General features: G+C 43.5%; 1 long non-coding RNA gene across 1 annotated transcript in view; it reads left to right on the top strand.

Annotated features, from left to right (window-relative positions):
• The first annotated feature begins 999 nt into the window (after positions 1–999).
• The window catches only part of LOC141168603 (uncharacterized), a 72,482-nt gene continuing 54,202 nt past the window's right edge, over positions 1,000–19,279 (top strand). The window contains exon 1 of the long non-coding RNA XR_012252273.1: positions 1,000–1,200. This is a non-coding gene — a long non-coding RNA (uncharacterized lncRNA). The remainder of the gene's footprint in view (positions 1,201–19,279) is intronic.

Genomic DNA, 19,279 nt, shown 5'->3' with positions numbered 1-19,279 from the left:
CATCTTTAACTTTATGCCTTTTTGAGATCATTTCAACTTCAACTTGCTTAACTGTTCACAATAACAGTAATCTTGAAAAGGGGTGTCCAAACTTTTACATGCTACTGTACATTCACTGTATGGCGTCATTGCATATTCCAGTCCTATCCATACGTCTCTATTTTTTTAATGACGTCACTCCTGGACTCAGAGTGAATGTATAAAATGTTAGACAGAGTCACTTGAGAATACACAACGATTATTTCTGGCGCTGGGTCATATAAAGCTGTTTATACATTGGTACAAGGAACAGAGTGACTTTATATGGGAAACACGCTGGTATTTTGGGAAAGAATTTCGAGCTTTCAAAACCTCATTCCTGTCCAACACGACCACGATCAGAGAAACGTCCATGCCATGTGAACACAAGCCAGCAGTCCCACTAATGTCCGTGTTACTGCACTGATTTACCTTTGCTTTGGTAATAATCACCTTTAGGAAGTGACAAATTTTGGTTTTAAGAAGACTTGTCACTTGCCATAAATTTGTAATTTTTGTTAACCTGGTGAAAATGCAGCTGTTCTCCTGAATCCAGAGATGTTTTTCTTTTGTTCCCGTTTCTCTCCGTTCCTGAGATACGGCCCCCTCCACCTTTCATATAAATGTTCTTTTAGCCGACAGGACATTGTCCTCATAAAGACCCCCACAGAGAAGAACTGATCATCACGACCACTTGGCTAACAATGCTAGATAAAATGACCCCTATACAGCTCTATTGACTGAAAATGTAAAAAGTTATGGCGAGGAGGAAAAATAATTATCAAAAGCAAAGAGGGAACTGCATGTGATGCCTTCAGAGATGCTGAATGGGTTAATATCCTATACTGAGCTGCGGGAGCGTCTCAGTGTTAGACTTTTAACTGCACGAAGACTGCGCCCTGAATGTTGATGTGGCAGCGAGAGTTAACATATGCTCTGCATTGCACTTCTAATGATTTAGCTTTTTTTCTTTTTAGATGATGATGTCAACAATTTTCCCCCGTTTAGCGCACGGCCCAGGGTAGTGTCATATTCCATCCATTTACCGAGCGAATGGGAGAGTAAGGCCGCAGCAGAGCCATCCGGAGAGAATTAGACTGCCAAATTGAATCCCTTCCTTGTCCGTGAATACTCCAGAACGTGATGTATATAAAGACATTCCCAGGAATGATTTACATAGTGGTATGAAAAAGTCTAATACTCTGAATGCTGATCTGCATGGAACAGAATGAAAGGGAAATACAGTGGCATGTAAAAGTTTGGGCACCCCTGGTCAAAATTACGGTTATTGTGAACAATTAAGCAAGTTGAAGATGAAATGATTTCTAAAAGGCCTAAAGTTAAAAATGACACATTTCCTGTGTATTTTAGGCAAAAAAAATATTGTACTTTTTTTTACATTTTAAAAATACAAAAAGGAAAATGGTCCGATGCAAAAGTTGGGCACCCTTGGAGATTTGTGTGCTCAGATGGTTTTGACCAAGGTTTCAGACATTAATTGCAAAGCTTGGGCACCCTGCATGGTTAGTACCTATTAGCACCCCCCTTTTGACAGCTTGTAAATGCTTTTTGTAGCCAGAAAAGAGTCTTTCAATTCCTGTGTGAGGGATTTTCATCCATTCTTCCTTGGAAAATTATTCCAGTTCTGTGAGATTTCTGGGTCGTCTTGCATGCACTGCTATTTTGACGTCTAGCCACAGATTTTCAATGATGTTCAGATTAGGGGACTGTGAGGGCCATTGTAAAATCTTCAGCTTGCGCCTTTTGCGGTAGTCTATTGTGGATTTTGACGTGTGTTTAGGATCATTATCCATTTGTAGAAGCCATCCACTTTTCAACTTCAGCTTTTTTACAGATGGTGGTATGTTTGCATCAAGAATTTGTTAAAATTTGATTGAATCCATTCTTCCCTCTACTCGTGAAATGCTCCCCATACCATTGGCTGCAACATAACCCCAAAGCATGATTGATCCACCCCAATGCTGAATGGTTGTTGAGATGTCCTTTTCCTTTTAATCATTGTAGCTTAAGAGTTCTATTTTAACCTCTTCGGCCATAGGACTTGTTTCCAAAATGCATCAGACTTGTTTAGATGTATTTTTGCATACTTCTGACCCTGAATTTTATGGTGATAATGCAGAAGAGGTTTTCTTCTGATGACTTTTCCATGAAGGCCATATTTGTGCAGGGGTCTCTGAACAGTAGAACAATGCACCACAACTCCATAGTCTGCTAAATCCTTCTGAAGGTCTTTTGCAGTCAAGCGGGGGTTCTGATTTGCCTCTCTAGCTATTCTATAAGCAGTTCTCACTGAAATTTTGCTTGGTTTTCCAGACCTTATCTTGCCCTACACTGTTCCTGTTAACTGCCATTTCTTAATTACATTTGGAACTGAGGAAAGGGCAACTTGAAAACGCTTTGATATCTCCTCATAGCCTTCTCCTGCTTTGTGGGCCTTCACCATTTTCATTTTCAGAGTCCTAAGAAGCTGCTTAGAAGAATCCATGGCTGCTGTCTTTTGGCACAAGGATAGTCTGGGTTTTTATAAAGCTAAGAAATTTGCATCACTTGGCCTTTCCTAACAATGTTAGGGAACAAGCCATAACCCTAACAGGCTAATTAAGGTCTGAAACCTTGGTCAAAGTTATCTGAGCACACACATCTCCAAAGCTGCCCAAACTTTTGCATCGGCCCATTTTCCTTTTTGTAGTTTTTCAAATTAAAAAAAATGACTGTGTGACGATACAGCTTATAATCTTAATCAGCCGGACAATTAGATTGTTAAACCAAGAGAAATACACTATTATCTTTGTGTTGACTTATAAATGTATGTGCATTTATGTGGCTGGTCAAGAAAGACATACGATTATTTGTATAACCCTGATTGTTGTCTTATGTTGGTCTGTGGAACAATGAATGTTTGCTAAATATGTTGATTAACCATTGTGTGGACCCTGTGGCTTGTTGATTTGCAAAATAGGAGCACAAACTACGTAAATTGATTAAATGCACAAACAATGAGACCTGAGACCTGTGAGTAATTCCCTCCCTAACCCCTTACCTGTGAATGTGTACTTGAATGGACAACTGTAACTATTTTAAGGGAGATGTGGATCTGTAGGAGAGAGACTTGAAACAGAAATTGGAAAGAGACTTTAAAAGGAGAATCAAATATCAGAGACTCTCTCAGACAATCAACTAGCTTGGTATCATGGCTTTACCCAAAGAGACATAGATTTGGATTCTACATGATTCCGGCCCTGACTGGAAAGATACGGATCTGCTCCATTGACCACCAGAGAGCCCATGGATACATTTGGGGAGACCAGGTTGGGATGATGAAGTCACTTGTCCCCATGGATATGTTGTTTGGGGTTGCCAGGTGAGACCCTCCGGACGCCTGAAACCCATGGAGACAGATTGGCACCAGCCGGTCATCTGGCCGGTCATCTGGCCCCATGGAAACTCTCAGAGAGGCTAGGGTGGGACCCTCGGGTCTCCTGGCCTTGTACCTCAATGGACTGCTAGCTTCCTAAGCTTTCCACTACCATCTCTCTGTGGGGGCCAGCCAGAAGTGGGAGTCCACTGGTTGAGATAGTTGGCCCTGGAAGTCCCAAAGTCGCAGCTGTTCCATCCCAGGTGGGCTAGAGGAAGGGTGAGGACTGTGTAATGTGGTACCATCTCGGGTATTTGCTGGGACTGTTTTGTGTGTTTATTGCCTGCTTTGTGGTTCAATAAAGTATTGCCACGCTGTTTTACCCTCACCTTGTGTTGTCTGAGTGGTATTACCCCCACGGAAGACCCCGGGTCTTCACAATATGTATATTTTTTTTGCCTAAAATACAAAGGAAATGTGTCATCTTTAACTTTAGGCCTTTTAGACATTAACAGTAATTTTGACCAGGGGTGCCCAAACTTTTATATGTCACTGTAGTCAGGGCCGTATTTGAAGTTTCTGCTGCCCTAGGCACTGTCAGTGGTCGCCTCCCCGTCACGTCCCCCCCCACGTCGTGCCCCCCTCGCATCCAATATCTTCCCCCCCGTCGCGGCCGTTTCCCCAAGTTTTATGTAGCTTCCCCCCCCCATTCCATGTAGCACATATAAAAGGTTTGTAGGGGTAAATTCCTGCAGACAAACTGCCTTGAAATAAGACCACAGGGCTGCTGCAGGCACTGCAGCATTGCATATGGGGGTGAGGGTGGGGTGGGAGCGGCCCACACAGACCACAGGGCTGCAGCATTGCATATGGGGGTGGGGGGGAAGGGAGCGGCCCACACAGACCACTGGGCTGCAGAATTGTATATGGGGGTGGGGGGGGATGGGAGCGGCCCACACAGACCACAGGGCTGCAGCATTGCATATGGGGGTGGGGGGATGGGAGCGGTCCACACAGACTACAGGGCTGCAGCATTACATATGGGGGGGGGGTGGGAGCGGCCCACTCAAACCACAGGGCTGCAGCATTGTATATGGGGGGGGGGGGGTGGGAGCGGCCCACACAGAACTGGGCTGCAGCAGGCACTGCAGCATTGCATATGGCCCATATGGCCCACTGTGTCCCTCCCTGCCTGCCATCATGTCTCACCAGTGACAACAGTCACAGACTAGTCAGACTCCTCAGAGTTTGAGACTAGTCAGAGACTCAGGCAGTCTGGGCTCTGTCAGGCTGGCTGTACTGTCTGTGCACAGCACAGAACACAGTACCGGCGGCAGCTGCCGACTGCGCGTCTGCGCCTAAACTATGATCCCGCCGCCTGCTGACGCGCCCCTGGGCCTACTTGGTGTAGCGTTGCGCACGCGGGGACTACCCGGAGCCGGGCCTGTTGGGGGTAGTAGTCTCGTGGCGGTGACCCGGTCCGTGCCCAGGGAGTCAAACTGTGTGGCTGAGTAGTAGTAGCAGTAGATGTTGGACGACTACGCCACCCGTTGAATGCAGCTATGGAGCTGCCGCTGCAGGGCAGACCGCTGAGGCCGGTGGAAGGATTGTGCAGCGTGGATGGTATAACCCCCAACGGGAGGGGTATGGCCTCAGGGCAGCCGACGTGGATGATGGGGGTAGCAGGAACCACTCAGAGACGATGCGGTGTAGTTCAGGGTCTTTACTGGTGATAAAGATAGACCCTCCCGGAGTACTGGCTAGCGATCGGGGCCTGGTCAGTCTTTGAGCAGATGGGATCTCCCCTGGCCAGGCGGAGTTGTAGGCCTCCCCAACTAATTGTACTCTTCTGGCTACCTTGCTAGAGGCGGGTAAAAGTAGCCCACGTCCCTGAGTGTACCGTGTGGTGCTCACCCGTATGGCCGGTGACTCGGGGCCTTCTAGTGGCTTCCGCTCCACGACGGCGGTGCTGGTCCCACGCGTGTGACCGTGCCTTCGGGTTTCTTGGCCAGAGGACCTGAAATCCCCTGCCGGTCCGTTTCTGCTGCTGGGTAAGGATTAGTCCCCACAGCCTCGGACTCCGGGTCCGGTGGTAACTCTTCAATCAGGGCGAGCTCTACAGCTGCCAGCCCCTGATTCCTTTTAGCACGACTTCCCCAGAGCTCCTGATCTCTCTTTCCTATGCTGCTTCTCCTCTTCTCTCTGTACTCTTTCTCACTAACCCTGCCTCAGCCCCAGTTTTATATAGGGGAAGTTCTTCCCCTCCCAGGACTGGGCAGGAGGTGTGGCATGCATAGGATTCCTGACCAAGAGACCTCCCACCTGCTCTCAGACGTAATATCTCTATTACTGTGGCAACCAGACCCCTGGGGTGTCACACCGCCATCATCAATTATGCTGCAGTCTAGAGCAGACTGTCTGCAGAAGCGGCAGCTCCTCAGCCAGCATCATGCACCGGCACCACGGCCCGGGTGGCAGTGTCGGCGCAATGGTACATCACAACAGAACACAATTACCGGCACTGCCTGCTGAGATGAGCCGCCGCCAGCGATGTGCTGCCGGCCCTCCGCGGGAACTTCAAGTGCCCGGCAGGGGCGTACATAGAAATCATGGGGCCACATAGCAGAAGTCCCAATTGGACCCCCCCTCCGAAAAAAGAAAAAAACAAAAATTAAATAATTGTCGGGGTCACAGAAGAGCAAATCTCACAACTTTCCAGGCTTTACATAGTAATTTTCCTCCTGCTGAAGTCCTAGATTCCTCTTTCATTGCCCTCATAAAAAGTATGATGCCAACAAAAGTGCCCCCATAGTGAATTCCTCCACATGAACAGTATAATGACCCTACTGTACCCCACCTCAACTCCCAAGGCAAAGTATGGTGACCCCAACACAGTATGATCCCCCCGACTGTGACTCCCACACAGTCCTCCATGCACATTAAAGGGCCTACGTACATTGTAATGGCCGCACTAGCCCTCCAAACAGTAAGATGGCCCCCACACAAACCTTCATACTGTATAATTCCTTTCACACAGTATAATGGTCCCACACAAACCTTCATACGGTATAATTCCTTTCACACAGTATAATGGTCCCACATAACCCTCCAAATATTATAATGCGCCCACCATAATCCTCCATATAGTATAATGCGCCCACCATAATCCTCCATGCAATGAAATGCACTCCCCATGGTCCTCCATGCAATGAAATGCACCCCATGGTCCTCCATATAGTATATTGCACTCCTCATAGTCCTCCACACAATATATTGCAGCCCCCATGGTCCTCCATACAGTATAATGCGGCCCCATAGGGCATAGTGCGGCCACAGTCCTCCAGTAATATGGGCACCACATTTAAATAAATACACACTCACCGCTCCTTGTTTCCCCGCTGCTTCAGTCTCTCAGCTCCACTGTCTGACCCGCGGTGAAGTGATGTCATCGCGTCGCTGCGTCAAACGCAGAGGGGAAATGATGGGAGAGGCAGGGCCGGTTTTAGATAAAGTGGGGCCCTAGGCAAAAGTTTAAAGTGGGGCCACAAATGCTCACATATTGCACCATCACACTCAAAGATTTTGGTTGTATTTACATGCTCTGAGCACAGACCATTAAATGAGCGTGATTGACAACACTGAAGTCGTTCTACAGTTTTTCCCCGGCCTCTTTACACCGGCTGAGGAGGAATGGAGACAGAATGATCAATCTGTCCCCATATAGTTGCATATTATCAGCAGCAGATCTGCAGGTTACACCGGGCGATGTGCTGCTGAGAACAATGATGTTTGTTCTTCCATAAACAATCCAATCACCCGATGAATGAACAGAATTTTGCTCGTTCGTTGGATGATTGCCGATATGTTTACACCTACAGTGGTGGCCAAAAGTATTGGCACCCCTGCAATTCTGTCAGATAATACTCAGTTTCTTCCTGAAAATGATTGCAATCACAAATTCTTTGGTATTATTATCTTCATTTAATTTGCTTGCAAGGAAAAAACACAAAAGAGAATGAAGCAAAAGTCAAATCATTGATCATTTCACCCAAAACTCCAAAAATGGGCCAGACAAAAGTATTGGCACCCTCAGCCTAATACTTGGTTGCACAACCTTTAGCCAAAATAACTGCGAACAACCGCTTCCGGTAACCATTAATGAGTTTCTTACAATGCTCTGCTGGAATTGTAGACCATTCTTCTTTGGCAAACTGCTCCAGGTCCCTGATATTTGAAGGGTGCCTTCTCCAAACTGCCATTTTGAGATCTCCCCACAGGTGTTCTATGGGATTCAGGTCTGGACTCATTGCTGGCCACCTTAGAAGTCTCCAGTGCTTTCTCTCAAACCATTTTATAGTGCTTTTGGAAGTGTGTTTTGGGTCATTGTCCTGCTTGAAGACCCATGACCTCTGAGGGAGACCCAGCTTTCTCACACTGGGCCCTACATTATGCTGAAAAATTTGTTGGTAGTCTTCAGACTTCATAATGCCATGCACACGGTCAAGCAGTCCAGTGCCAGAGGCAGCAAAGCAACCCCAAAACATCAGGGAACCTCCGCCATGTTTGACTGTAGAGACCGTGATCTTTTCTTTGAATGCCCTCTTTTTTTTTCCTGTACACTCTATGTTGATGCTTTTTCCCAAAAAGCTCTACTTTTGTCTCATCTGACCAGAGAACATTCTTCCAAAACGTTTTAGGCTTTCTCAGGTAAGTTTTGGCAAACTCCAGCCTGGCTTTTTTATGCCTCGGGGTAAGAAGTGGGGTCTTCCTGGGTATCCTACCATACAGTCCCTTTTCATTCAGACGCCGACGGATAGTACGGGTTGACACTGTTGTACCCTCGGACTGCAGGGCAGCTTGAACTTGTTTGGATGTTAGTCAAGGTTCTTTATCCACCATCCGCACAATCTTGCGTTGAAATCTCTCGTCAATTTTTCTTTTCCGTCCACATCTAGGGAGGTTAGCCACAGTGCCATGGGCTTTAAACTTCTTGATGACACTGCGCACGGAAGACACAGGAACATTCAGGTCTTTGGAGATGGACTTGTAGCCTTGAGATTGCTCATGCTTCCTCACAATTTGGTTTCTCAAGTCCTCAGACAGTTCTTTGGTCTTCTTTATTTTCTCCATGCTCAATGTGGTACACACAAGGACACAGGACAGAGGTTGAGTCAACTTTAATCCATGTTAACTGGCTGCAAGTGTGATTTAGTTATTGCCAACACCTGTTAGGTGCCACAGGTAAGTTACAGGTGCTGTTAATTACACGAATTAGAGAAGCATCACATGATTTTTCAAACAGTGCCAATACTTTTGTCCACCCCCTTTTTTAGGTTTGGTGTGGAATTATATCCAATTTGGCTTTAGGACAATTCTTTTTGTGTTTTTTCATTGAAGACAAATTAAATGAAGATAATAATACCAAAGAATTTGTGATTGCAATCATTTTCAGGAAGAAACTGAGTATTACCTGACAGAATTGCAAGGGTGTCAATACTTTTGGCCACCACTGTATGAGCTCTCATCTGTGCAGTCAGGATTTAGAAGTGTGGAATCTACACACACACTGTGTGTCACATAATGACACTGTGTCTATATCTGGCCATCTACATATACAAGTTAGAATAATGCAATAAAATATATAAACATACATATTTAAACACGTACGTACACGGCACACACACGTACAAGGCACACATGGCACACACACACGAACAATGCACACACACAAGTACAATGCACACACATGCAAGGCACACACACGTACAAGGCACACACAAGTACACAATGCACACACACGTACAAGGCACATACACGTACAATGCACACACACGGCATACACACACGCGCTGAAGAACTAATGCTCAGTAGATACACACATTAGACATAGCACATGTATGCAGGACAACACATGTTCATATAAACACATACAGATATCTCACAGACAGCACACACTGCACACACCTCACATACACACACTGCTTTACACTGCAGGAGCAGCACAGCACACAGGTGGACACAGACTTATCTGGCAGCTCAGGTTGGTAGATGCCGGTCTCTGGCTCCCCCCCCCCCCCTCTGTGCAGGAGGACAGGAGCACGCTCCTCTTTCAATGCAAGGCCCTCATCAAAGGTCCTGAAGCTCTCCAGACTGCAAGACCTGAGGTGACATCACGGTCACATGACAAGTTGCATGATCGTGATGTCACTACAGGTCCTGAATCAGTCTCTACATCAGAAGTTTCACTGACAATGCTATTATCAGTGAAGCTCCTGCTGTAGACAGTGGGGGCCCAATGTGGGGGTGTGGCTCCGATGCGGACGCTGGGGGGGGCGGAGCCACGCTGCCGGCTCGGAGCACGAACCAAAAAAAAAACACGCTCAGGCGCCGCCCTCCCCGAATTCCGGCGCCCTAGGCACGTGCCTACAAGTGCCTAAGGGCAAATACTGCCCTGACTGTAGTAATATTATTGATCAGTGTATATTTCTTTTTTTTTGTACATTGTATGGTTTTTTTTTAGTATTTCATGCTGGTATTTTTACTGTGGTACTATTTGTGCACTGTATGGTAGTTTTTGTGCCATTTTAAAATAATTATACAATTTTAACCTGTTGTCTGTAGCCTCTTCTTGCTGAGCGATACCTTGCCTCTCCACTTCTGAAAATAGTAGGATGGTTCATGTCAACGACAACGTAGTCCTAGCAAGAAGGCACGTGCTCCCTGATGCATTCAGTCTCAATATGACTTTTTACGGTACACATACAGCTATTTAGACTGTAATTTAGCTAATATCCAAATCTAAATTCTTAATTAACAAAAAAGCAAAAATTTTCTACTATAATCGCAAAGAAAGAAAAATTTGGATGGAAAATGTGTTATCTCTTTTTTCACACATGTCTATTTTGTAGTTTCCTTCACCTGTTCACTGTATGAATGGCAACATGTAGGTTAAAATTAATTTATAAAGATTAGTAGATTGCAGGACTGGAATGGGAAAAAAACGGAAACACTTGGGTCCTAAAAGACATTAGTTCCTAAAATAAAATTTATTTGAAATTGGATACACTATGTTATACTTACAGAGTATGAGGAGAACAATGCACGACTCCGGTATTCAAAAAACACCAAAGAGTAAGTGCCCTCATCACCCTCAAGCCCTGCACTCAGTATAAGGCCGTTTTCACAGATCCGTGAAACATGGGTCATGCATAAAAGGGAAAACCTGACCCAAACCGTTGGTCTCCTGACCTGAGCTAATTGGTTCATAGGCATATATGAATTAATTAGCTCAGGTTGGTAGACCGGGTGGACTGGTCGGGTCTCCTGATCCAACATGCTCCGTGTTTCACAGATGAGTATATTCATTTTGCCCTGAGTGTTCCTATAAAAAAGCAGTAGTGTAAGGTGATCTTTCAACAGCTCCATAAGTTTTATATTAGTGGGCTTCTCTATTTTACAGGGCCAGTGAGGGCGGAGAGGTCCACCCGAGTACCAGAGGATCCTCCAGGACACCTAGACATGGACACAGTAAAGGACTAGCAACTAGATTGCAACTACTTAGCGTAGATATCTGCATGGTCTATAGACCTACAATTTTGATAGTGACGGATCAATTTTGCCAGAGAAAGAAGAATATTTCTTTGATAAGATATATTACAAAGTTGCTTATTTTCATGTGTTCTATTGATTTATGAAATAAAATTAAAATGATGGTTAAAATGTAAGCAATTTTTTTAATTTTTTAAAGGGGTTGTCAAATATTAGAAAACATGGCTGCTTTCTTTCCAAGATAACGCCACCCAGGACCCATGGGATTTGTATGGTAATGCAGCTCAGCTCTATTTACGTCAATGGAGCTGAGTTGCGGTACAAGAAACAACCTATAGTCATGGGCGGCACTATTTCTGAAATAAAGCAAGCAGGTTTATTTAATCCTAGGAAACCCATGGTCTAGTACAATATGAAGATTATTTTTAACATACTTGGAAATTTTAAAAAACGGACCTCCTGTGTCCTCACTTCTAAAAGGCCATACATCCATCTTGCGCCTCCTTAGTTGCATCTGGATCTCAGAACTCTATGTAATGACGGAGCATACCGGGTATACACACACAAAGTCTTCCAGAAGCGATGCTTTCCAGGAGGTTCAGCAGCATCTGAAAGATTTGTCACATTTTCTGGGAATCTCAGAGGTTGCGGACATTCCAAGAAAGTCTTTCTGTGGATGCTCAAAGGTAATATGAGGCCTTGCGAGGAGGCAGGCAATTCACTTTGATAATTCATGAGCATATGGTTCCAGTTCACAGTGACATATATGCTTTTTAAACAGCAGAAACAGACAGAAGAGGGCCCCTGTGCAAGAACAATATATGGGCCCTTTGCCGTTCAATATCTCACCATAATACACAATTTCACCTGCTCTGAAGATGGTAGTGGGCCCCTTACATCTTGGGCCCCCGTGTGGCATAGTGTTTCTGCCCTTGTGCTTTTTATTGTAAAAAAAGGTATCAAACCCCAAATTATTCACTAAGTAGAAAAAACTAGGGGAAGATCCCACTAGAAAGACCCCTCTTTAACAGGACTTTAAAACTTAGCTTTTATAATGACCTCTAAAATATATATCTCTGTTTTGGGGTGATAGTTAAAATAAATCCGTTGTAATTAGTGTACAAGTAAATGCTTCAATAAATATCTAAATTATAGCACCTTGGGGTGCCATTCTTATTAGGTAGAATAGGACATGAAAGAGTTACAGCACATGTCTCACCCCCTCCCCCCAATATGTTTCACCGCAGATGCGGCGTCATCAGGGGATGGGACAATGTTGTGAATGGCGGCCGGAGACCTGGAGCAGTTTGCAAAAGAGTGGTCCAAAATTCCAGTTGAGAGGTGTAAGAAGCTTGTTGATGGTTATAGGAAGCGATTGATTGCAGTTATTTATTCCAAAGAGTTTGCAACCAAATATTAAGTTGAGGGTGCCAATAATTTTGTCTGGAGGTTTGTGAGAAATTATGTCCAATTTGCCTTTTTTTTCTGTTTTTTTTTTTGTGTTGTTCCAATACACACAAAGGAAATAAACATGTGTATAACAAAACATGTGTAACTGCAATAACTGTCAACGGTGCCAACACTTTCGGCCATGACTGTATCTATTTAAGCATTCACTTGTATACTAATTACACCGTAAAGCAGACAACGGACTTATTTAAACTATCACCCCAATACAGAGATATATATATTTCATAGGTCATAATAAAAGCTAAATTTGAATGCCCTGTTAGAGAGGAGTCTTTCTAGTGGGTTCTTCCCCTAGTTTTTTCTATTTGGACAATATACCCCCCCCCCAGGTCATTTGTCTCCATTTGTGTATTCTAAACTATTACCAGATTATTCACCTTCTCATTGCTTAACCCCAAAACTGCTATAGAAAATAAAAATAAACTCTCCAGATCTTCCTATGTGAGTGCAGAGCCGCCACTGAGGGCCATGCCCTACTTTCCTACAGGTCGGTGACTCTCGCTCTTCATGTTCTGTGCAGATTTCCTTCACCTCGTGAGGTAGCGGAGATCGGATGTCTGCGGCTGGAGTTTCGGCTTCCTGTTTAGCTGTTGAAATCTATGTGAGTCAGCAAGAAGCTGCTGGTGCGACACCTAGGAATGTTCCCCGTTACTCGTCTTCCTCGACAGTTTATGAGGAGAGATTTCAGGATTCCTTCTATTTTCCTCTTGTTTGTCTCAAGTCATGTGTTGGCTCATTATTAATATCTGTAATGTGTTCCTTTAGTTCACGCCTAAATATAAATGAGTTAAAAATGCTCTAAATTAATTCTCCACTCTGCTCTGATAAAGGGGAAGAATAAAAACATCAATCTTCTGCAGATGGGTGTCTTTTCCTGTTAGGGTATATTCAGACGCAGGGGTGTAATGACCACAGTCGCAGCTGCTACCGGGCCCGGAGGATAAGGGACCCGCCATTGCCAGCAAATATTTCAGCTGGATGTGCGACCTCAGATGCATGTTCAGTTAAGTGTATTGCAGCGCACAGACACGTAGGGTCCATGCGCTGCAATACACACTGCTGGCCAATCAGAGGCCAGCAGCTGACATCGGTGTGCATGTGACCGGGGCGCAGGGACGTCATGCGCTCCCATCGCTTGCATGCTGAAGTCAGCTGCCAACTCCAGAAGAAGACGCCGCGTGGTAGGGGAGAGGAGGAAAGGTGAGTATAATGTTTCTGTCTTGTTTTTTAAATTAGTGAGTACACAGGGCTCGTGGCCATACTACTACATGTATGACTATGGGCTGTGCATTATACTATATGGAGGACTATGGGGAGTGCATTATACTATATGAAGGACTATGGGCTATGCATTATACTGTATGGTGGACTATGGACTGTGCATTATACTATATGGATGACTATGGGCTGTGCATTATACTATATGGAGGACTATGGGGAGTGCATTATACTATATGAAGGACTATGGGCTATGCATTATACTGTATGGTGGACTATGGACTGTGCATTATACTATATGGATGACTATGGGCTGTGCATTATACTATATGGAGGACTATGGGGAGTGCATTATACTATATGAAGGACTATGGGCTATGCATTATACTGTATGGTGGACTATGGACTGTGCATTATACTATATGGAGGACTATGGACTGTGCATTATATTACATGTATGACTGGGATATGCATTATACTGTATGGATGACTATGGGCTGTGTATTATACTATATGTGGACTATGCATTATACTATATGTGGACTATGGGCTGTGCCTTATACTATATGGAGGACTATGGGCTGTGCATTATACTTTATGAAGGACTATGGGCTATGCATTATACTATATGGTGGACTATGGACTGTGCATTATACTATATGGAGGACTATGGGGAGTGCATTATACTACATGGTAGACTATGGACTGGGCATTATACTACATGTATGACTATGGACTGTGCATTATACTACATGTATGACTGGGATATGCATTATACTGTATGGATGACTATGGGCTATGCATTATACTATATGGTGGACTATGGGCTGTGCATTATACTATATGGAGGACTATGTGCTGTGCATTATACTATATGGAGGACTATGGGCTGTGCATTATACTATATGGAAGACTATGGACTGTGCATTATATTATATGGAGGACTATGGGCTATGCATTATACTATATGGAGGACTATGGACTGTGCATTATACTATATGGTGGACTATGAACTGTGCATTATACTATATGGTGGACTATGGGCTGTGCATTATACTATATGGTGGACTATGAACTATGCATTATACTATATGGTGGACTATTGGGAGTGCATTATACTACATGATGGACTATAGGCTGTGCATTATGCGTCATGCGCTCCCATCGCTTGCATGCTGAATTCAGTTGCCAACTCCAGAAGAAGACGCTGCGTGGTAGTGGAGAGGAGGAAAGGTGAGTATAATGTTTCTGTCTTGTTTTTTAAATTAGTGAGTACACAGGGCTTGTGACCATACTACTACATGTATGACTATGGGCTGTGCATTATACTATATGGTGGACTATGGGCTGTGCATTATACTCTATGGTGGACTATGGGCTGTGCATTATACTATATGGAGGACTATGGACTGTGCATTATACTATATGGAGGACTATGGGGAGTGCATTCTACTATATGGTGGACTATGGACTGTGCATTATGCTACATGGAGGACTATGGGGAGTGCATTATACTATATGGAGGACTATGTGCTGTTCATTATACTATATGGTGGACTATGGAGAGTGCATTATGCTATATGGTGGACTATGGGGAGTGCATTCTACTATATGGAGGACTATGGGCTGTGCATTATACTATATGGAGGACTATGTGCTGTGCATTATACTATATGAAGGACTATGGACTGTGCATTATACTATATGGTGGACTATGGAGAGTGCATTATATTATATGGTGGTCTATGGGGAGTGCATTCTACTATATGGAGGACTGTGGGCTGTGCATTATACTATATGGAGGACTATGTGCTGTGCATTATACTATATGGAGGACTATGTGCTGTGCATTATACTATTTGGAGGACTATGGACTGTGCATTATACTATATGGAGGACTATGGGGAGTGCATACTACTATATGGTGGACTGTGCATTATACTTTATGAAGGACTATGGGCTATGCATTATACTATATGGTGGACTATGGGCTGTGCATTATACTATATGGAGGACTATGGGCTGTGCATTATACTATATGGAGGACTATGGGCTGTGCATTATACTATATGGTGGACTATGGGCTATGCATTAGACTATATGGAGGACTATGGGCTATGCATTAGACTATATGGAGGACTATGGGCTGTGCATTATACTTTATGGAGGACTATGGGCTGTGCATTATACTATATGGAGGACTATAGGCTGTGCATTATACTATATGGAGGACTGTGGGCTGTGTATTATAATATATGGTGGACTATGGGCTATGCATTATACTATATGGTGGACTATGACCTATACATTCTGTGCATTATACTCTATGGTGGACTATGGACTATGCATTATACTATATGGTGGACTATGGACTGTGCATTATACTATATGGGGGACTATGTGCTGTGCATTATACTATATGGAGGACTATGGGCTGTGCATTATACTATATGGAAGACTATGGACTGTGCATTATATTATATGGAGGACTATGGGCTGTGCATTATACTATATGGAGGACTATGGACTGTGCATTATACTATATGGTGGACTATGAACAGTGCATTATACTATATGGTGGACTATGAACTATGCATTATACTATATGGTGGACTATTGGGAGTGCATTATACTACATGATGGACTATGGGCTGTGCATTATGCGTCATGCGCTCCCATCGCTTGCATGCTGAATTCAGTTGCCAACTCCAGAAGAAGACGCTGCGTGGTAGGGGAGAGGAGGAAAGGTGAGTATAATGTTTCTGTCTTGTTTTTTAAATTAGTGAGTACACAGGGCTCGTGGCCATACTACTACATGTATGACTATGGGCTGTGCATTATACTATATGGAGGACTATGGGGAGTGCATTATATTATATGGAGGACTATGGGGAGTGCATTATACTATATGGTGGACTATGGACTGGGCATTATACTACATGTATGACTATGGCCTGTGCATTATACTACATGTATGACTGGGATATGCATTACACTGTATGGATGACTATGGAGTGTGCATTATACTATATGGAGGACTATGGGGAGTGCACTATACTATATGGAGGACTATGGGCTGTGCATTATACTATATGGAAGACTATGGGCTGTGCATTATTCTATATGGAGGACTATGGGCTGTGCATTATACTATATGGTGGACTATGGGCTGTGCATTATACTATATGTGGACTATGGGCTGTGCGTTATACTATATGGAGGACTATGGGCTGTGCATTATAATTTATGAAGGACTGTGGGCTATGCATTATACTATATGGAGGACTATGGGCTGTGCATTATACTATATGGAGGATTATGGACTGTGCATTATACTATATGGTGGACTATGGGCTATGCATTATACTTTATGGAGGACTATGGGCTGTGTATTATACTATATGGTGGACTATGGGCTATGCATTATACTATATGGTGGACTATGAACTGTACATTCTGTGCATTCTACTCTATGGTGGACTATGGACTATGCATTATACTCTATGGTGGACTATGGACTGTGCATTATACTCTATGGTGGACTATGGACTGTGCATTATACTATATGGTGGACTATCGACTGTGCATTATACTATATGGAGGACTATGGACTGTGCATTATACTATATGGTGGACTATGGGGAGTGCATTATACTATATGGAGGACTATGGGGAGTGCATTCTACTATATGGTGGACTATGGACTGTGCATTATACTACATGGAGGACTATGGACTGTGCATTATACTATATGGTGGACTATGGACTGTGTATTATACTATATGTGGACTATGGGGAGTGCATTATACTATATGGAGGACTATGTGCTGTTCATTATATTATATGAAGGACTATGGGCTGTGCATTATACTATATGGTGGACTATGGAGAGTGCATTATGCTATATGGTGGACTATGGGGAGTGCATTCTACTATATGGAGGACTATGGGCTGTGCATTATACTATATGGAGGACTATGTGCTGTGCATTATACTATATGAAGGACTATGGACTGTGCATTATACTATATGGTGGACTATGGAGAGTGCATTATACTATATGGTGGTCTATGGGGAGTGCATTCTACTATATGGAGGACTGTGGGCTGTGCATTATACTATATGGAGGACTATGTGCTGTGCATTATACTATATGGAGGACTATGTGCTGTGCATTATACTATTTGGAGGACTATGGACTGTGCATTATACTATATGGAGGACTATGGGGAGTGCATACTACTATATGGTGGACTGTGCATTATACTATGTGGAGGACTATGGGGAGTGCATTCTACTATATGAAGGACTATGGGGAGTGCATTCTACTATATGGTGGACTATGGACTGTGCATTATACTATATGGAGGACTATGGGCTGTGCATTATACTATATGGAGGACTATGGACTGTGCATTCTACTATATGGTGGACTATGGACTGTGCATTATACTATATGGAGGACTATGGGCTGTGCATTATACTATATGGGGACTATGGACTGTGTATTATACTATATGGAGGATTATGGGGAGTGCATTATACTATATGGAGAACTATGGGCTGTGCATTATACTTTATGATGGACTATGGACTATGCATTATACTATATGGAGGACTATGGACTGTGCATTCTGTGCATTATAGTATATGGTGGACTATAGACTGTGCATTATACTATATGGAGGACTATGGGCTGTGCATTATACAACCCCTGGCAAAAATTATGGAATCACCGTGCTCGGAGGATGTTCATTCAGTTGTTTAATGTTGTTGAAAAAAAGCAGATCACAGACATGGCACAAAACTAAAGTCATTTCAAATGGCAACTTTAGGGCTTTAAGAAACACTACAAGAAATCAGATAAAAAATGTGGCACTCAGTAAGGGTAATTTTTTTTCAGACCAAGCAGAGGGAAAAAATTATGGAATCACTCAATTCTGAGGAAAAAATTATGGAATCATGAAAAACAAACACACAAAAGAACACTCCAATACATCACTAGTATTTTGTTGCACCACCTCTGGCTTTAATAACAGCTTGCAGTCTCTGAGGCATGGACTTAATGAGTGACAAACAGTACTCTTCATCAATCTAGCTCCAACTTTTTCTGATTGCTGTTGCCAGATCATCTTTGCAGTTTGGAGCCTTGTCATGGACCATTTTCTTCAACTTCCACCAAAGATTTTCAATTGGATTGAGATCCGGACTATTTGCAGGCCATGACATTGACCTTATGTGTCGTCTTTCAAGGAATGTTTCACAGTTTTTGCTCTATGGCAGGATGCATTATGATCTAGAAAAATGATGTCATCATCCCCAAACATCCTTTCAATTGATGGGATAAGAAAACTGTCCAAAATATCAATGTAAACTTCGGCATTTATTGAAGATGTAATGACAGCCATCTCCCCAGTACCTTTACCTGACATGCAGCCCCATATCATCAATGACTGTGGAAGTTTGCATGTTCTCTTCATGCAGTCATCTTTATAAATCTCATTGGAACGGCACCAAACAAAAGTTCCAGCATCATCACCTTGCCCAATGCAGATTCGCGATTCATCACTGAATATGACTTTCATCCAGTCATCCACAGTCCACGATTGCTTTTCCTTAGCCCATTGTAACCTTGTTTTTTTCTGTTTA

This window comes from Phyllobates terribilis, unplaced genomic scaffold, assembly GCF_046119375.1.
Source record: "Phyllobates terribilis strain yellow unplaced genomic scaffold, ASM4611937v1 Scaffold_1__5_contigs__length_1240528914, whole genome shotgun sequence".
In the NCBI taxonomy this organism is placed as follows: Eukaryota; Metazoa; Chordata; class Amphibia; order Anura; family Dendrobatidae; genus Phyllobates; species Phyllobates terribilis.
Note: the sequence above shows the minus strand (reverse complement) of the source record. Positions and strands in the feature narration are given on the sequence as shown.